Here is a 5,917-nt window from a genome sequence, read left to right as displayed (position 1 = left end):
TATATATATATATATGTGTGTGTATACATACATATATATATATATATATATATATTAATCGTGTGTGTGTATGTATGCATGCATGCGAGGAAATATAAATATAGAGAGGATATACACAGAATACACACACATGTATGTATACATACATACATATATATATATATATATATATATATATATGTATGTATGTGTGTGTGTATGTATGTGTGTGTGTGTGTATGTACTGATCAGCAGAAGTTACAAAGTGGCATGAGTCAAGAACTGAGATTTTCGTGCTTGCCACTTATTTTTTACAAAATAAAACAAAACAGGAAAATTACAAAATAAAATATATATTTTACTAAACTTATATATATTTAATAAACACAATAAATATTTTTATGAGTTACTGTTATATATATAAACTAGAAAACACTTTTGTGTTTACAGTTCTGTGCCATTAAGAACGTCTCGTCAAGCTCAACTAAATCGCGATCTACATCATCATTTAACCCATCAACAACAGAACACTGTTCCCTAAACTATTTACTATTTTCTTACAGTATATTAAACCTTAGTCTGCTTTTATAACGCAAGATATTCCAACCAGAAGCCGGTCATCTCTCTCTCTCTCCTAAATCGACCTGAAGCATGGCCGAGCACTACCCTTCCCCTGTGAACAGTTGGATTTATCTCCCCTTGGCTTCTACCCTCTTCCTTGGTTGCCGACTCATTATGTTGACGCTTGTTGGTAAAAAAAATTCCGCAAATAAAACTAATTCTGGTCTGTCTGTGCGTCGTATTATTTCGTGAGTGAAGTGTGTGTATGTATTTTGCTTTCTTACTCAGGTGGCCGCGTAAATCTACACTGATGTAGCTGCAAAAGTGTGTATATATATGGTGAACCAGCGAGTGACGGATAACTGGCGCAGCTGTCCAGGTTTGTAGACCTCCTCCTCCTCCCGTGCTCTGGCTACAACCAGAGAAACTCCACTAAATAACACACAGCAATTCTCTTCTCTAAACCAATTGGAAAAAAAAATATCCCACCTTTCAATATTGCTTAATTGTTCCTGTAATTCCCAAATTCCTAAATTTTATAGAGAAAAAACATACGCACACACACGCGCACACATACACACACACACACACACACACACACACACACACACACACACACACACACACACACACACACACACACACACATATATATATATATATATATATATATATATATATATATATACACATACACATGCATAAATGAATGTGTGTGTGTATAGAAATACATATACAGACGTACACATATATATATGTATACATACATACATGATCATACATGCACATATATAAGTATGTCTAAAATATTCTCTAAATGTAAATTATTAAAAAAAAAAGGGTTCAATTTGATTAAGTTTAATAATCCTTACAATCAGGACTGACAGGTTGCAATAAGTGTAGAGAGAGAGAAAAGTCCTCCCTTTGAAAGCCTTACGGAAAGTTAGGACGGCACCTTTCGTGACAGACCTTGATTCACTCAAAAGCTTTCGACCCAGATGAGAAACCAATCTGCTAGACACATAGATATTTACGTAATTTTCATCAGATTCTCTTCTGCAGCATCGATAGCAATGTTCCCTTTCTTCTATCTGGAGTTATTTTTCACTTTTCAGTTTGTATTTAGAAGTGGGAATGTGGAGGCTAACTGCTTGATAATCTCATAATCTAGACAAACCATAATTGGTCAATATTACTACCCACTACATAGAAATGTTACAGAAAACAACGGCAAGAAAAAACACTGAACGCTCTCACAAGAATTCATTGTTTCTTTTTGTCTGTGTTGCTGGAATTCATCTGAAAGAAATTACATTGATTTTGGTTATTTTCCTACCATATCTAAACTAGATCTGCTTTCAATGTCTCTCCCTTTGAAGAGATAGGAAAAAAAACTAAAGTTAATTTATTCACTAATGCTGGTAGTAGAACTGTAGACTTTGGCTTATAGTCATATCAAATAGTTTCTCTCTCGAAAATTATGGCAGTAAATGAACTTACTAGTTGAGGAATAACCTGGAAAGCTAAAATTCTCCAACACAAAAATATGTGATTGTAACTCTAAACGTATTGGTTAATAGGTGTAGTGGCTTGGCGGCGAGAGACTGTTGTATATCTATGTCCTTCACTACGCTACATTTCATAGGTTCCAGTTAATATTTATTCTAGTGATACGGTATAAAGTTCAGCTTTAAATGTCACTAAGATTGTTTTGTTAATCGAGTAATTTGCTAATTAATGAATAATATAGACACCCAATTGATCATGTGTGAAAAGGCGGGCAGCCTAAAAGAATCAGGATGAATCTAATAACGAAAAGGAATTCTATGTTCATCTAACAACACCTTCATTTATATAGCTACGTCTCTACCAACTTACCTGGCTTTCCCTTTTCTATTTTCATGTCTTTACAAAAAGTTACTACCTTAATCGTTCACACAATAAAACTAGAGTCTCTCAGTCGGTGATTTTGCCAGACCCGTTTATGATTCTAGAGAAGAAAAAAATTAATAACTAATTAATAAATTAATTAATAAACTAAAAGGGGACTCAAACTTACGTATGTTCTTTTCATGACATACATTACAATATTGACATACATCATTACTTCTCAACTACTGTGTATTTGCCCCATATTCTTCATCAAATATAACAAAAAAATCAAATAATTGCTCGTTTCGATTAGCCCCATTTACTGCAGTTCGATTTATCCAGTTCTATTTACTAGAACACAACAACATTTGAATAAACTCTTAATTAATTTGAATGTTTTGGTATTTAAAAAAAGTTCCTAATTTATATAACTTGTTAATTTTCCAATTTTAAAGATGTCTCCTCGTATTTCTTAAAGTAAATCTTCCTCTTGAAATCTGACATTTTTCTTACAACCATACTCTAAAGTATAATGTATTGGGACTCTGGTCTAATGTCATTTCATTTATATTTTTGTTGCCTTAATTAATTCACCGATATTTCCTTTTCCATTTAACAATAACTGTATTTCCTTTCAATTTAATATAGAGGTGATTATTTACAGGTAGAATCTAAACTACGATATATCAGATTTCTCCTGTAATTAAACATTTTAGTTATCACCTGTAATTAAACTTTACATGTTTCTTATTGACACACCTTAATATTCGTTAACACAGAACGACAGAACTAGACAGGCTAACGTATAAAAATATATAAAGATGTGTGTGCGTGCGTGCGTGTGCATGTGTGTGCGTGCGTGCGTGTGCATGTGTGTGTTAAATATGGGATTCAGCCTTCATAGAATGACTAATAAATACTAGAAGGGTCTAAAATGTATAACGAGAAGATATATATATATATATATATATATATATATATAATATACATAAATTACATACACACATATATATATACACACACACACACACACACGTACATTATTGCACATAAAACCTGAAACACCATTCAGAATTTTACGGAAAATCAATCGAATAAACAAATAGCAATTAGTTGATGTTGCTTTTTAATTTTCAAAATTTATAACTAAAACATTGATATGAATTCAAATTAAAACTGATAGAAGTATATCTCTCCTCAGAAATTGTTAAATCTTTTCTCATTTTGATTTCTGTTTTAACTGTCCTTAAAAATCTTTATATTTTTATACAAATAACTGGTTAACTTGGGTATAATGTTACATAAATATATGTGTTCAAATTTGTTATAATCCAACAAATTCTACCTGATGCCATGGTTCTGAATTCGAATATACAACACTTATATCTAATTAGTATTTTTATTTATAAACATACAGTCTGTTTATGCTTTATTCTAAAAACGTCTGATTTGAAAGTATTTAAACAATTTACATCCCATTTGTCAGCCATGTAACATTTCCTACTACTAAAACCAAGCTAGAGAAATGATTTAGTCTCATAAAAAATAACTGATACAGTTTTGAGAGGAGGAGGACAGTTTTGCCTGTGAACGCTCTCTCTCAGAATTACATGAAAGTTTACAACAAATGACTAAAAGAAAAAACTTCATAAGATTTGAAAAAGCTGTTGCCAGAAAGTCTATGTATTTGATGGAAAGTCTCTAAGTGTCTCAGCTAATGCAATTTAATTCCGGGTGGATTAATGTAACACTATATATTTCACAATACACCCCAAATTTCTGTAGTTATTTCGTTTTTGACTTTAAACATATTTCTCTTGCTTTTCTATTTTAGATTTGTTATTTAAAAAAAAAACCAATTTGCTTTGTGTTTTGTTAGGAAAATTTATCTGAAACATCTTAAGAAAATATAAAGATAATAGTTTAAAAAAAAAAAAAAGTTCTCCTTGTCTGTTTCAGCTGGGTGTATACGTCAATGTAATAGTTTTATCATCTCACTTATGGACCATTTTGTGTCAGATTTTAAAGACTGCCTCGGGTGGATAAAAGACTGTCTGGAGTATCTAGGGTAGATTCTATGTTTACATGGGTCTATCCAACCAAAGATTTCGTGGAAACAAACTGTTTAAATAATATTGTTGTTTCTTTATTTTATTACTTAAAGTCTGAAACCTTTTCATTTTTATGGTTAATAAATGGTGCCATGATTTAGGGATAGATTCTATAAAACAAAGAATGAAAACTAACAACAACTCGACTTTATTTTCTATAACTGGTTGTTCAATTTATATTTTGTGAAAGAGAGTAGAAACTTTTTTCTTTCTGTTAGAACCCAAAAGAATATTTCTCTTTTCGGTTTTGGTTTCTATTTCAGAAAAAATACAACTAAGAATAGAAACCAGTTTCAACAGTACAAGAGATTCCGTTCTGAATTCTGTTGTTTCTACACGTGCTCTGTGTGTGTGTGTGTGTGTGTGTGTGTGTGTGTGTGTGTGTGTGTGTGTGTGTGTGTGTGTGTGTGTGTGCGTGTGCGTGTGTGTGTTGACTTGAACATCTGTTGTTTGTCATGAGTTGAACGAAACTTCAGAAAATATCAAATGAAATTAGGAAATAAAAATAATCAGCGATGTTGTTTTATACTTTAATTTTTAATTTATGATGACCTCATAACTCAAAGGTTTCGTACAAATTGTACAGAAATAGCTAAGTAGTAATGGGTGAAACAGAAGTCTTAATGCTTTTATACAGAAAGAATCTTATTGAGCCAAGCTCTACGGATGTAGCTTTAACTTTTGGTAGAATATTCATTCGTATTTTAAAGAATAAGTGAATAACGAGTGAAGAATTAACGACTCAATACATCTTTGGTGTGTTTCTTCTTTAAATATGCAAACTGTTTCGTCAATTTTCAGTTCATCAAAGGTTAATCTACATTCTTTTCAAGACTTCTGTTTGAGTAGAAAGTTAGTTGGTTGAAATCTTAATCTTCACAATCAATAGACGTATTTAGCCACCGTGAAGAGTGAAACGTTGTGAAATGAAAAAAAAAGTGACTATCCAGAGAAATGTCAATTCTGTCTTAAATACTGACCTGTTACTCAAGGTCAAATGTATTGAATATAGATCAATATTTAGCAATGATCTTTATGTGGGTTTCCTGAAATAGACTTACAAAAGAAACACACAACTGTTTTAAAACGTTGTACAAGAAAGGTTGTTGTGAGTTAAGAGTTTCGTTGCATCATCATAAAACAAAATATGCTACAACGTCATATTTTCTTAAACCTTGTCTTGATGGCTACAGGTCTGTCCTGTCCTACAGTAAGAAATCGAAGACAAATAACTTAAACCCTTTTCCTCCTAATTATCAAAGCTCAAAATCTTCGTTGACTGTAGTTTTGATCTTAAGGCCCAGCATCAAAGTTTGGTCCATTCACCATCTGTTCTGCCGTATGCTCCATAGAACCTTTCTAATAAATCAATGTATTACATATATATATATATA

General features: G+C 31.8%; 1 protein-coding gene across 1 annotated transcript in view; it reads left to right on the top strand.

Moving 5' to 3' along the window:
• Positions 1-771: 771 nt before the first annotated feature.
• The window catches only part of LOC106870077 (zinc finger protein ZFP2), a 13,616-nt gene continuing 8,470 nt past the window's right edge, over positions 772-5,917 (top strand). The window contains exon 1 of the mRNA XM_014916050.2: positions 772-919. The gene's annotated coding sequence lies outside the window, so the exon portion shown is untranslated. The remainder of the gene's footprint in view (positions 920-5,917) is intronic.

The sequence above is a fragment of the Octopus bimaculoides genome, chromosome 14, assembly GCF_001194135.2.
Source record: "Octopus bimaculoides isolate UCB-OBI-ISO-001 chromosome 14, ASM119413v2, whole genome shotgun sequence".
Taxonomy (NCBI): Eukaryota; Metazoa; Mollusca; class Cephalopoda; order Octopoda; family Octopodidae; genus Octopus; species Octopus bimaculoides.
Note: the sequence above shows the minus strand (reverse complement) of the source record. Positions and strands in the feature narration are given on the sequence as shown.